The 15,472-nt window shown below is 37.6% G+C and overlaps 1 pseudogene; it reads right to left on the reverse strand.

Annotated features, from left to right (window-relative positions):
- Positions 1–1,061: 1,061 nt before the first annotated feature.
- LOC118550749 (tyrosine-protein kinase CSK-like) lies at positions 1,062–2,506 on the reverse strand (annotated as a pseudogene).
- Positions 2,507–15,472: the final 12,966 nt, after the last annotated feature.

Consider the following 15,472-nt stretch of genomic DNA (forward strand, 5'->3'; position numbering starts at 1 on the left):
GAGGTAGGTAATATTGACTGCTTTTTTGCATGTGAGGAAACTTGATTTTAGATAAATTAAGCTAATAGCTGAAGTCCCAATCTAGTCAGAGATTCAAATAGGACACAAACCCAGGTTTTCTGATTCCAAAGTCCTTCATGTCAACACTGATGCTGTATTCAGTGTTCTCAGGCCACAGCCCCAGTGAAGAATTTCACTGCTCTCTCACCGTCCAATGTTGGTACTGATGCTTCTATGGTCAAGAGGAAAGTGACAGAAAACAGGTGCTGGCAAATATATATGATTGGTTTGCCTAATAGATATCAAAAGTCTCCAGATAGTACAATTCTAATTATTAATGTTTACCTATTTGTTTATTCTAATAATGTCAACAAACAATATTTTACACGCTAATTGATGGATGCCAGAGTTTGTCCTAATACTATGTATTTATGCATATTTTCCCTTGTGAAGTGGTTTATTATGATCACATCTCACAAAAAATGTGGGCCACAGTGGCACACGAGCTATAAGTCCCTGACAGAAGTCTTCCTTGAGTACATGCGAACAGTGCAACACAGTTAAGAACAAAAGGCAGAGACTGAGGCATCACCCAACGGGGATCACAGAATGGGGAACAAGGCTCCAGTGATGGGTCCCTAAAGAGAGACCTCCTCTCCCCAACCTTTGTGGTCAGGACAGGAAAAACAAGATTTGTACTTCTTGTAAAATGCCCATTTGCTGGGTATTTTCTTTCTCGTCTTGAAAATTAATAATAATAATTATGATAAAAACACACATCAAAAATAAAAATTTCAATAAAGGAAAGGAATTAAAACTCTAAGACAAATTGGGAGGCTAGAGGAAGCCTGACCATGGTAGGGAGCGTCTGCTTCCTCCCTTCTTGACCCTTAGAGTGGGTCAAGCCCCACAGTCTGGTCTATGAGAGAAGGTGCTGGGCCTAGGTGGGGCCTGGGGTGGGGGACAGGGGGTGCACAGGTTGGAAGAGAGGAAAGAGATCCACTGTCCCTCTGGGCTCAGTTCAGGTTTGGGACCAGTGAGTGGGGCACCAGGCCCACAATCTATGCAGGTTCTGTCCCCACGGGGCCATGACCTGTGCGGAAGTCAGCAGTCACAGTCAGCAGTTGTAAGTGTAACTTATGGGTTTTGACATGCTGGAGCTTCTCACATAGCTGCAGGAAGGAGGGCCTCGGGGCAGAGTCCAGGTGCCTGCAGTTCTTTTTTTTTTTAAGATTTTATTTATTCACTTGACAGAGAGAGACACAGCGGGAGAGGGAACACAAGCAGGGGGAGCGGGAGAGGGAGAAGCAGGCTCCGCCGAGCAGGGAGCCCAATGCGGGCTCCATCCCAGGATGGATCATGACCTGAGCTGAAGGCAGACGCTTAACGGCTAAGCCACCCAGGCGCCCCTGTGCCTGCAGTTCTTCCTGACCTTGGGCACTGCAGCTGGGCAGCCCTGGGGGCATCTGTCTTGTAACCCTTCACCTGAGGGACGAGGTCCTTCAGGGAAATTCTTGGACAAGGCGCTCTCTCAAAGGAGTAGATTTCCCAGAGAAAGATTCCAAAACTCTATGTTCCAGACTTGGTGGAGAATTTCTTCTCTTTCAGGGCTTCTGGGACTGTCCACTTGACCTGAAGCTTGCCTGTGTCTTGCAAGCTAGCGGCCTTTTTGGTGAGGTGGAAGTCACTGACCTTGGCCACACTGTCCTTGGCTGCAACATGCTGGTGTCCAAGGACAAAGTAGTTGTCCTCCAGGTATTTCATGACCTTTCAGATTTCTAGTGAGAATTTGAGGAGATGTTTGTGAGGCAGATAATCCACCAGGCTCCCTTGACCATGTGCTCAGTGACAATGTAGTGCCCGCCTTTCTCCTCCAGGATCACACTCAGAAACTGGGCCTGCTTGCTGTGGCCAAACCGTGTCATGACCCAGGATTCAGCCAGGAAGGCCTGGGCAGTGGCGTCGTTCTTCACGCACTGAACAGCGACTTTTTTCCCGCAGTAACCTCCCAGCACTCGTATTGGTTTCCAACCTCCCCCCCGACCCCTCCACCCCACCTCCCCAGCCCAGGGGTCTGCAACAGCTTCAGGTCGTTGTTCAGCGCCCAGATGCAGGGGAAGAGCTCCTCCAGGGCCATGTGCCATCCATGACCTGTGGCTTCATGAGGCGAGTGCAGAGTCCATCTGCATGTGAGGTGTGGTCTCCACCAGCTGCGTGAGCTCCTCGAACTGCCCCTCGTTGTCAGTGCTGAGCGTGCTGGCATGTATCACATTGCAGTAAGGCCCACCTTGCCATCACACATCACACAGTGTGTAGCCCATTCCAGGGGAGGCCAGGCTCTCCTGCACTGGGATGGGCCTGTCTCTGGCAGGCACAGAGCTGCCTCCAACCACTGGGCACAGCAGGTGCTCTAGGTGGTGCTGCAGCTCAGCTGGGGGCTCCACCTCCTTCGGTGACGCCTGGGGGCCAGGCCGGGCGCAGGGCTGCCCCACTTACCATCAACCATCACCACGGAGGGGGAACAGAACTGAGTTCATTACATCCCTGGAGTCCTTACTGGTTAACCTGGCCTGTGCCAAGGCCTGGCTGGGACTGCTCTGCTCCTGGCCCCAGCCTCCCCTGGGGTGGCCTGGCCTCAGAAAGGAGCCATGCGCTCATGGCTTGGTCGTATGGCATGCAGCAGGGGCTAGAGCTGGTCCCACCTCTGTGTCTGTGATGCCCAGGGCAAAGAGAAAATCTGCTGGAGTAACTTTCGGAAGGGCGGGGAGAGCTTACCAAAACGTTGATTTCAAAAACAAAATTACATATGGCATTCCATTTACATATCTTTTTCTGTTAGTCAAATTTCAGTTATGGGAATATATATTTGAAGATATATTTTATATATAATAAGAGACAGCTGTGATATATAACAAGACATAAGACTCGGGTATGAAACTGAATTGAAATATTTCAAAATAGAGGGTTCAGTCGTTAAGCGTCTGCCTTCGGCTCAGGTCATGATCCCGGGGTCCTGGGATCGAGCCCTGCATTGTGCTCCCTGCTCAGCGGGAAGCCTGCTTCTCCCTCTCCCACTCCCACTGCTTGTGTTCCTGCTCTCGCTATCACTCTCTGTCAAATAAATAAAAAAAATCTTTAAAAAAAAAAAAGAAATATTTCGAAATAAAATACGAGGAAAACTTAGTTTATCACAAAAACTTGGAAAGATTACTAAGTGAATTTTGCGGTTTAAATGTCTTGAAAATGTAATTCATACATGCTAATACACGTCTAATTCATCTATAGGCAGGGGATTTGAAATATAAGCTAATTCTTATCATGGAATTATTAAAATGTCCTTTATTAAAAATGGTCATTTTTAAAGCGACATTAAACTTTCATCCTCCCCAAAATTGTTGTAATTTTATTTTTTTAATTTTTTTTAAAAGATTTTATTTATTTATTTGACAGAGAGAGACACAGCGAGAGAGGGAACACAAGCAGGGGGAGTGGGAGAGGGAAAAGCAGGCTTCCCGCCGAGCAGGGAGTCCGAAGCGGGGCTCGATCCCAGGACCCTGGGATCATGACCTGAGCCAAAGGCAGACGCTTAATGACCAAGCCACCCAGGCGCCCCAAAATTGTTGTAATTTTAAATGTGATGGTTTAAAATTTATTAATGGAATAATAGAGCTTCATTAAGTTATTCAGTAAAATTTTACTGAGCAGTTACCACAGGCCAAGCCTAATGCTTGGTTAGGAGAATAAAAAAACGTACAAGAGATAATCCCTGTTTTCAGCAAGGAAATAGCAAATCCAAGAAAGCATATGGGTTCCCCCAAAATTTCATTCAAATATGATGAATATTAGGGTTATAAACAGGATATTGAAATAGCTTAAAGAAGAGGCATCAGAATCAGCAAGTTATGTTGTTCCAGTTTTATTGGGGTATCATTGTATTAATTTAAGGTGCACATCGTGATGTTTGATATATGTATATGTTGTGAAATAATTACCACAATCAAACTAATCAACACATCCATCACTTCACACAGCTACCTTTGGTGTGTGTTGAGAACATTCATGATATACTCTCAGCAGTACAGACTGAAAGTTTGAACCCTTTTATCAAGCTATTTTAAGTGGCCAATTTAGTCTTTGTTATATATTATTTTTTGTATGGAGATTTAAAATATATATTATATCTAATTTGTAGCTGGGCACACTCAGAATGAATTCATCACATCCCGCTCCCCCCACGCCCGCACCCCCAGAATTTTACCAAAAAGAAAAGAGGTGACATCTTGCATGACAAGCCTGAAGTGGTTAAGGTAGCCCCTCCTCTTATAGCTCCCCCAAAGGTAAAGAAGTGAAAGGTGATGAGCTGGGATAAAAATTACAGATAGGATATTGTCAGAAGAATTTCTCATTCATTTCTATAGCTGCAAACACTCTTTTTTTCTCCCAAGTCCTTTTTATCTGCCATTTAGCAAGAATCCAATTACTGAGCATGAGCTTACTGCCTCATAAATAACATCCTCTTAGCTTTCCAATCACACCATTCCAATTCTGTATTTTGTCAGCAAAAGTCCTGTTTTTAAAAATAATACTTTGGCCATCTGCTTACCCATATGTGCTACACATCACTGAATGTTAGATTCTCTGCAAATTTTATAGACGGTACCACAAACTTTGAATGTGTTTTCTCTCATAATTAGCATTTTACAACCACATAAAATTGATCACAGGTAAACTGTTTCATTTTGGTGTGTTATTTTGATTGTAATCAGACTACTTGCTGGAAAGTGATTTTGTGGCCAATATATTTTAGTTATAAAGAGTTTTCTTTCCTCTTTTATAGCAAATATGTTATTTTAAAGGTCACACTTGTCAGACCCATAAACTAAATCCCAGACTTGCAATGTAAGGCATCCCTGGAAGGATCCATCACTGTTTACACTGGGGTGAAAAATGTTATCTTAGCAGCTTCATCAATTTCAATGACTGATGGTGTCATTTGCAATCTCTACAATTGGCTCCTCCCAAACAAAAGGGAAAACAGCTTGGTCAGGGATTTGGTTTTCGTGTTCTTCTAAGAAATTGGTGACCATTTCCTTTTCCTAAAAGAAAACAAGATAAACTGCAAATAGAAGTATAGTGGGATCTGAAGTTACCACAGTCTTTCAACTGAGAAACTGTCTTATTTATGGGTGAATTAGGGAAATTTTAAATCCATTGGAAGCCTGCCAAACTTAGGCTTCAGTGTTTTTGTAACACAACCATGAAGTATTAAAACCTTTCAAGTCCTGCTTTATTTTAATATCCCATATTTCCATGGCGAAAATGTCAGTTGAGCAATTCCACATGAAATGTGCAACACAACAGTTGCAGTTCACAATTTTTAAGGTACAGCTTGTTTTAGCTCTCATTCAGTTATAATGAGTCAATCCCTCTGTGTTTTATGTTTTGACCCATGGGCGTATGAGTGTCAGCTTCTGGATACCAATTTGCAAGACTGCTTTCCTTCTTTCCAAAACTTTGTTTCTTTCTTGTTTTCTTTTTTCCTGGAGATTTGTTTAAATTTTGTCTTTACAAAATTGGGAACTGTGCAATGTAGTTATTTCTTACTGGATTTCTTACCTGAAGCTACCTGGGACTTAATATCCTGCTCCCTTGCCTAGTGCAGCTAGGTAAGAAAAAGTTCAAATGTCCTAGGTTTTATTACCAACTTGCATGGCACAACTTTACTTTGGTGTGAAGTGCCCAGGTTTTCTACTTTCACTTTAAAGTAGTCCTCTGAGAATTCCTTGTCATCGTTCCTGGTCATTGATTCAATTCATATGGTGTCTTCCTACCCTTCTTCCCATGTTTTTTCTCGATTTCAATTGTTTTTACTAGGATGGTTGTTTACAGTTATTGCAGTTCTATGTTTTCTTTTGAAAAGAAGGACCAAACGAACGAGTAAAGCTAGTCTTGAGAGTAATTTATTATAAGATTATAATTTACTCGGGGTGCCTGGGTGGCTCAGTCGTTAAGCGTCTGCCTTCGGCTCAGGTCATGATCGCGGGGTCCTGCTCCGCGGGAAGCCTGCTTCTCCCTCTCCCACTCCCCCTGCTTGTGTTCCCTCTCTCGCTGTGTCTCTCTCTGTCAAATAAATAAATAAAAATCTTTAAAAAAAAAAAGATTATAATTTACTCATTTTTGACATCTTTTCACAAGTAAATTAATAAAAGGTTCTTGTTACATACAAACTCTCTCAAATATGAATTTAAAAGGACAGCTTAATGGAAAGGTTTATATAACTTAACTTTAGTTATATTAGCTGCTAAGAATTCTTAAGAGATTCAATCATAGCTAGATTGTAATAAAATTAAGGACTCATATCCTGAATGTAATCTGGTGGGGCATATAGGGATACTGAGGACAACTATTACGATGAGATTTTTCTAAGTTTGTGCATCTATGTAATGGCCGTGAAAGGACTCTAATTCAGGACTTTTTACTTTTTACTTCCCTTTGTCATTCTTTGCACTGATGCTAGCTTAAATTTTGTTTGCTTAAATTTGTCACATAAGTGCTGTACTATACACTTTGTAAAAATTGTCATCTTATTTAATCTTGAAAACAAAATAGTAGCTATGAAACAGCAACTATTTTCATCTTATTTTGCAGATAGGAAATTGAGGCTTGTAAAGGTTAATATTTGCCTTTCCTGAATTTGTATCACAGGAGAGTAATATGAATATCATTTGTATCCATTGCTAGACTCTAAAAGCTTTTGTGTGTGTGTGTGTGTGTGTGTGTGTGTGTGTGTGTGTGTTAACGGCTATATTTACAGTCTGTCCTATTACATGCCCAAAGGCTCTTAAGAACCACATAATTAAAAAGTCAGTTTGCGGTGATGAGGTTTAGGCTTACAAAAGAGTCTTAAGGAAGTCTGGGTTTATTCTAATTAAGTGAACTACCAGGGTGCTAAATGAAATTCTGTGCTTGGCAAACTCCCTTTGCTTTTGCATGGAGTTATATTTGTGGATGAAATATTCTGAGGATGAATGTTAAAAGCCCTTGTGACACCTAGACCCTCTCCAGAATTATTTTCTGAAAACACTCTGCATTTTGGCAGCTGCTTTGCAACCTGGGAGTGCATTTTAATTGGCATCACATAACTTTATGACTGAGGGATTTATTCTTCTCTCCACAAATTCCCTCATCTCTTTTAGCCTATTAGTTGAAATGTTTGAGTTAATAATACAGGCATTTCCCCTTCTATATTCTTTGGGGCCATAGTGCAATGAGATGTCCAGTTTTCCTCCAAAAAAAAAAAAAAAAAGAGTGAAAATCAGCCTCTGCCAAAAAAGGAAAGTTTTGTTAATTTTTAAATTGCATTTTCCCCTTTCATCATTTTGTTTTGATCTTTGCCTACTGTTATTTGGCCAGTGTGACTCAATAAAGTTGAGAGAGAATTTACTTTGATATCTTGTCAATATTAACATATCAATACAATTTTCATAGAAGAAATATCTTTTGTATTACTGTCCACTGGATTTGTCTCAATAACTCAGACAATTTGAAGCTTTCCACTAATTTTGAGTAAGCAGTTCTGCTTATTTCCCAGAAAAAGTACCTCGCATCATCAGCGACATACCTTTATTTTTTAAGAGGCTAAGCTCTCTCCTATTGTTCCCTGGATTTATATTTAATAAAGCACACAATGTGAAGTAGAAGTATAGTGACTAAGAACCTGACCTGGGCTTTCAAGTAAGATGTATCTAAACTTGAATTTCAATTTGGCCTTTTTGGCTTGATGTCTTTGGACAAATTGTCCTCTTTACTGTAGTTCCTTTATCAATAAGTTGACGATGAGAATGTTAAGAGTGAATGAAGAAATATAAATAAAAAAGCTTAGCTCAGTGCGTGTCCGGCACTTATCATGCAGTAAATTAATGGTAGCTAAATTTTTCAAGAAAATAACAATAAAATAGTAATATTGTAAGCCATGAACAGACAAGAAATGAAGTTTAGAGGAATTGTCTCACTAAGAAAGAACTAAGAAAAGAATCATGGATTTGTGGTATCTTGGATCTCGCATTAGGGTAGCAAATAAATTAAAGAAACTTGCAGGTGAAGAAAAAATTTAAAAACAACTACAGTTGTTCTTGATGTGGAGGTGAATTCTTTTGTATTTAATACTGTATATGTATTCAACAAAAAGGAAAACATAAGGTATTGGGCATAAAATACCTACTTCATCATACTAGCACACATACATACACATTAAAAAAAACTATGCCACTATCATAAATAAATTTTATTTATATTTTTATATATCGCTGCAGGAAAAGTAAAGGACCTCTTTACTTTAAATGTCACATTAGTTTTGGTCTTTATAGCTATTTCTGTGTAATAGACCTTATATAATATTATGGATATGTTCATTTTACTTCCATTCTGTATTTTTTGCTTGATATAATTTTCTATATAAATTTGATCAAAATTTTATAATGTTCCCTATTATGTTTCTATATAGGCTGTATGTTCATTATTTTTACAGTGGTAGTGTAATCCATCAAACAGATGTACAAATAATTTGCCTATGTCCTGCATTATAAAATATATCACATATATCACAATCCATCATATTTCTAAATTTTACAATCACAAATGGTATATAATGCATAATTTTGTGCATTTAAGGTTATTTACCTAGGATAAGTAGTAACATACATGATTACTGAATCAAAAGATTAAGGCTGCTGTTAATTGTTATTGACAAGGAATTAAATGACTTTCTAAAATTGTATTGATTTGCAAATCAAAAAACAGCAGTAGTTTTACTGCCCTCTTGCCATCCAAGGTTATTCACTTTAGCATTTTTTTCTCGCTTATTTATAGCATCTGAAAACTTTTTATTAATATTTGAAAACTATAAATATCATTTTTAAGAGCAAAGTTTTCTTTAGAAATACATATGATCATATGATGCTTATTTGTTGCCATGGAATAGGTGTCAAACACCAAACTGGAGATCACAGACATGAATTTTCGCCAAAAATCTAATGAGTTCATCTGATACTAACGTAAAAAGATGCCATTCCATGTCACAATCTTTCATTCACAGAGATGTAAAAAAACTACCAGCATTAGAAGCTACATCAGAATTAATTTGATCTCAACTGGTGAAAGACAGTGATGAAAGCTGATGATCAGTCTTAAGTTGATCTTTGACCCTTGAGCACCATAAAATTTCATCTACTGGTCTCCTAGGTGCCTAGTAATTATAGCAGAGCCTCCATTTTTCATGGCTTTTGCTTGGGAACAAACTGTATGTTTAGGCCTGATTCATGTTGATTCCTTGTCAGTTCTACTTCATTCCAAAGAGGCCTTAAATCACCCATGGTTCTTTTTTGAAGTTGACTATAAGCAAGGGTATCTTGAACCCATTGTGTTCAGGACAGAGGTTTAAAACAAGAGGTGAAGTTCAACAATCCTATGTCATATTTTAACATGTTCCAGAATTTCTTACAAGTCTACCAAAGTGAGAGGTTGATGCATTAACTCCTTGTGGTCCTGCTTTTTATTTAGGATTTTCTTTTTTTTTTCCCTAACACATACCAGTTTCAATTGTGAATTTAAAAACAACAACAACAAAAACAAGGTGACTCAGTTACTCTTTTCCTTCAGGTCACAATATTAACAGAAGTGTTTTAGCCAATGTTATATAGAACTCCCGGAGGAACAAACTTAGAATGCTGTTTAACTTGATTGAATGTTAACAGTTATTTTCCCTAAGGGTAGAGGGGGAGACCCAGGTGACTGGGGGCGGGGGGCAAGTGGTACGTTAAAGATTATTCTGACATTAGTTTACGTTCAGCTAATCAGGTCCAGGTGGACCCAAATTATTGCTCAAGGCCCAAATGTCACCAAATATAGCACTCACTTTGATGCTAAAGTGTAGAGTTGATCCATCCTAAGATGTTTTCCTGTCAGACACTTAGCCCCCAGATTAAATTATATTCAACCAGAAAAGTAAGCATTAAAAAAAAAATTCCAACTCTGTACATGTCTATAAATATCTATAAATCAGTATGGTGAAATCATGAAAAAATCATTTTTAACTCTGAGTCCCACTTGTCAAGTGGCCATCTAGGCTACAATATTTTTCTCTCATAAGCTTTTTTCTTTCAAATACTAAAAGTTGGTTCTTCTTGATATTGCTTAGACATTTATAAAATAAAGGGATACCTGAAATTATATTTCTATGTGGAAGTTTTAGGTATGTACTTTAATCAAAGAGCCATGCTATGAGTTCATTAAAAAAATAGCTCTTAAGAGAAATTAGGGTTGTCTTTTGAGAACACGGTGTGATAATTGCATGAAGCTAAATAAATTAGAATCAAACCTATAAAAGTCAGTTAATAACTATTGATATGAAAGATGTTGATATGCCAGGTATGACATTTATCTGACCTAAATAACCAAAGAAACATGATTAAAATATTGTGTAGTTAGTCCCCAATGAAAATGATTTATGTCTGAAAATACTTCATAGTTGTAAAGAAGTAAATAAGAAGGGAGTGTTAATAACTGAGGGGGGGTGGAATACATGCTAGGGGATACTGTCCCTATAAGTCTTTGCTAAATGTGTCATTGAAATGCTCACAATGGGTCCTACCCAGGATAGTCTCATAATCAGGTAGATATATTTTAAGGAACTGTCAATAAAATAGGCTTAGAAACCTTTCCTAGAATAAAAGTTGAGATAATTTTTCTTTCTCTAACTTTCCTTCTAGAATTAGAAAGGATGGAGTAAAGGTTTGAAAATAGGTGAGGGCGGATCACTCTGGAGTCAAGCTGCTCAGGTTTGAATTTCACCTCCCTTGATTTCTAGTTGTGTTACTGAGGTCCTCTTATTTTATCTTTCAAGGCTCTGTTTTCTCATCCAGAAAAAGGGATAATAACAATTCCTATCTCATAGTAAGTTCAAAAATAGACAACTATTATTATCCAAGAGAATATGGATTCATCAACTCAAGATATTGAGATAAAGAGAGCTCTCAAGTTATAAATGATAAGGCTTCAGCTGAAGGGGAAATATACTCCTGTGTTTGCTCCAAGAGTAGAGGGCCCCAATGTGTTCCAAATTATGTTACTTGTGGCTTTCAAAAGTTGATGGATTTCCAAATTTCGGATAAGAGATTATAGACATGAGTCCTATGGGGAGAGCATGGAGCGAGAAGAGCCAAGCCCTGGTAAGGGAAAAACTTTGATTATCCCCAAATGAACCAATCCATGAGCAATTAATTTAAAGTTAAAGTTGTGTATATTTCATTGTTTTAAGCTTCCTGATGGGATAATTAAATTGTTTGAGAGAAAAGTTAGAGCATTATTAGACAGTCCACATTGCTTGGGCAATTATCTAGACAAGGCAACAATATTTGACCTGAATGAGCAGAATTAGCTTGCTGAGTTTTTGTTCAAACTTGATTTGAGTAACTCTCTCATTCCTTCACTTTCATGTCACTGAGAGGGAATTGTAACAAGTAATGTTACCAGCCACTTTCAAAAATCATCACGGAGGGGGAGACGAACCATGAGAGACTATGGACTCTGAGAAACAAACTGAGGGTTCTAGAGGGGAGGGCGGGTGGGGGGATGGGTTAGCCTGGTGATGGGTATTAAAGAGGGCACGTACTGCATGGAGCACTGAGTGTTATATGCAAACAATGAATCATGGAACACTACATCAAAAATTAATGATGTAATGTATGGTGATTAACATAACATAATAAAATAAAAAAAATGTAAAATAAAAAAAATCATCACAGTATATGATTCTTTCCTTGGGAAGGAATAATCATTCTTTGTTGTTCATGAGCAGAGGGTAGAGACATAAGATTGAGCACTAATGCCTGATCATTGTTAAATCTTAAAGTGAGATGACAGTGAAATCAAAATTAATTTTTGAGAGTGACAAAAATATGGCCTTGAAAAATAAATATGGTGTACATTGAAAAATGCATCATTTACTCTGTATCATAAGACTTTTAGGCATAAGTAGTCTATGTGATGACAGAATCCATTTTATAGATTTATATAATAGAATAATAAAACTGGAAGTCAAACTTAATCCTCAAATATTTCACAAAGGAAGTCAGTCTGCCCCCAAATCTGTTGAAATTGATTTTAAAATGAAATCACATATTGGAGAAAGCATTCAAGTATAAGACATTGACAACCTATAAATATCCTTTAGTTACAACTGAGAGTCCATAAAAAATAAAATGAATGATTATTAAATATTTGAAATATTTACAGTTATAATTTTCCACTCTTTACTGATTTAGTCTAAACTAATTTTGGTTAATGTCCAAGAGGTTTTACAGTATTAAACTATTTTGAGGAGTTGTTTATTCTTGCATAGGTCTCACAGATTCCCATCTTTTCCCTCCACCGTTTTTTTTTTTTACTCACTGTTTTCTCTCCTGCAAAGCTCTTCTTATCAATCACATGTTGGGAAAGTTTTCTTTTCCATAAGATACCATTTAAGGATTATCCCTATTCCCTAAAATGCCTTTTGAGCCCCCTATCTCTCTTGTAAACCCTTGGAATTAATTTCACCTCAGAAGCTCTACACTGCAGAAGGTGTTATGATAGCCTGTATTTTAAAAATACCTTATATTATACTTTCCAATATCTCTGTGTCTATATTTCTCAGGAGACTGTGTTCAATTTTCATCATTGTACCATACCAGCACACAACATAGGAGACTGCTCAGAGGTGCAAACTATGGTTGCTTAAATTTATTGTTCAATTGTTATATTAGACCAATTTTGAGAAAATTGTTAGGGTCTTTGTAGTCCATGTGAATGAAACCAGAACTCAACTGAGAAAAATCAGATGAATGATTGTAAGAAAATATATTATAGAAAGCAAAAAGCCCTTTGATAATACAAGAAACATCCAATTCAACTCTTGGCAAAATTGTGTTTGTACCATAAACTGCGTTGAGTTCCTGGAATAAAAGTCAGCATGGGGAATTAAGGAAGGTCATGTGACAAGCAGCTAACCCAGGCACAAGAGGGTGAGAGAAGGATGCCTCTCAGCTGACACCTGCAAGATGAAGAATTAATTATAGGAAAGAGTGGTTAGGACTGGGGTGTCTGAGGGGTTGTTTGTGACCCTTATGGCATATATAACCACCTAGTTTCTGGTTTATGCTGTGATATTTTATGAAGTAGATAGGGATTCAAATTAGTTTTTATTGTAACTGCAATAATATATCATTTATTTGTCTCCTTTATTTCTCTGATACAGTAACTTTCACCCAAATCAATTATATATTATATATATATGGTCTGTGGCATAAGTGAAGAGATATTGCTAGCTCTAAACCTGATATTTTATTTAATTAATTTATTTTTTTAAAGATTTTATTTATTTGACAGAGATACGGCGAGAGAGGAAACACAAGCCGGGGGGTGGGTGGAGAGGGAGAAGCAGGCTTCCTGCTGAGCAGGGAGCCCGATGTGGGACTCAATCCCAGGACCCTGAGATCGTGACCTGAGCTGAACGCAGATGCTTAATGACTGAGCCACCCAGGCACCCAAGTACCTGATATTTTAAGAAGTTTATACATTCCTGAGAATTTTATTTTGCTTTGGTTTTGTTTAATGGCATGAGTACAATACTTAGCCTTTTTAAAACTCTGAAAGGTGAGCTATTTTTTGCTCCTCTTTATATATGATGCTGGACTTCTGATGACATTGGGAGAGACATGACAGAAAACTAAAGTAATAATTAATATTAGAGTCTAGAATGATAATCATTGTAAATATCTTTCTCTCAATATCTCAGCAAACTATTTTCATCACGATAGAGAGGGATAATTTTCAGGGAGAAAATTCCCTTCCATTGTGCTTCCGCTTCCCCAGGGGTAAAACTGATTAAGTTACTTGAAAATTGTTAAAATATCCCAGTGGAGGAGAAGCAGAGCCCAGAGAAAACTTGGATTCATCTTATTGAAAGGTTATTGGATCCTTTTTCATCCCTTTTCTACTCTAAAGAATTTAGGGAATGAGATAATGATAGTCTTTACCTCAAGGGGAAGTTTAGTAGATTAAATGTTATAATGGATGTAAGTGATTATCACAATGTCTGGCATATACTAAGTGTCCATAAGGCTAGCCAGTGCTTTTATGGATATGCTAAATGTACAATCCTGTTTTTTCTTTTTTTTCCCCAGTGAATCTGCTTCAGAAAAAGAAAAATCAGAGTAGAGAAGAAACAGAAGAGAGAATTTGAGCAGCCTGTTGGTTTTGAGAATTGCTAACTATCATTGTGTACATGATGGGGTAGGTGAAGCAGGTTATAACACATTTGAACTCATTCCAGCAGTAGTGACCCTTTCTCAAACCCAGATGTTTAAATGACTGTTCAGTGGGGATGTTTGGGATTATAAATATGTCCCATCTGTGCTACCGTCTGCCTGCTCTTGAAAGGTGTAAAATCACCCACTGCACTCGACATCAGTAGCAATCCCCATTCCAATTTACAGGAAAATTAAAAGGTGACCAGAAATCTTCCTTGTGGCAAAACCTTTCAACATTCACCTAAAGGGAATAAATGAAGGTCAAGGCAATCACTTTGTTAATGTGCTATTGGATAGAAGTGCTATTGGAAATATTTTATGTTTTAATTGAGATGTATCAATCTAAATAATCATAAACAAAAATGAGAATGCATTTAAAATTTCAACTTTAGAAACCTGAAGGCATCTTTGCAACACTGTATGGCACACATAATCCTTTTTTATTGAATGGGTTCATAGCTGCAAGTATTTTAATACCTTAGGAAAACAGAAGCTTGTAGCTTGAATATGTAATACTAGTAGTATTATTAATATTAAGATAGTATTAATAGCAATGATGTTCAGGTTAGGCAGTTCCTCTGTCTTACATTATTCTGAATTTTAGCACCCCAGTTTTCATGGTTATTTCCTTCATACACTTTGCATTTTGTAATTACTTTATTATGGATTTGTTTACTTGTCATCAGCTTTCCACTTTATTAGGTAATATTCTCCAGGAGAATGGGTATTTTATTGCTCTCATCTCTTCTTACACATTACCCAGCAAAATGACAGGCATAGAGTAGACATTCAATAAATAGTGTAGAATATGTTAAAAATTAATAAAGATTGTTTAGATTTTCTAAAATTGTTCCAAATATCAGATACACTAAACCAGACATTAATAGGAAAATAATTCCAGGTTTCCAGATACTTCAATTAGTATCTTCCTTGAGCATAAGACCATATCATCATACATACTTACACATCGATTCAAGGCAACAAAGCAGCAGCCTTTATGGAGAATATACTGAGACTTGAATCTGTGTTGTGTTCTCTTAATTTAAGGAAATTACACATTGAGGTGATCTAGTAACATCAAGAAGAAATCACCATATATAAATGATGATAGATGATAGATCTTTCCA

The sequence above is a fragment of the Halichoerus grypus genome, chromosome 8 (assembly GCF_964656455.1).
Source record: "Halichoerus grypus chromosome 8, mHalGry1.hap1.1, whole genome shotgun sequence".
Lineage (NCBI taxonomy): Eukaryota > Metazoa > Chordata > Mammalia > Carnivora > Phocidae > Halichoerus > Halichoerus grypus.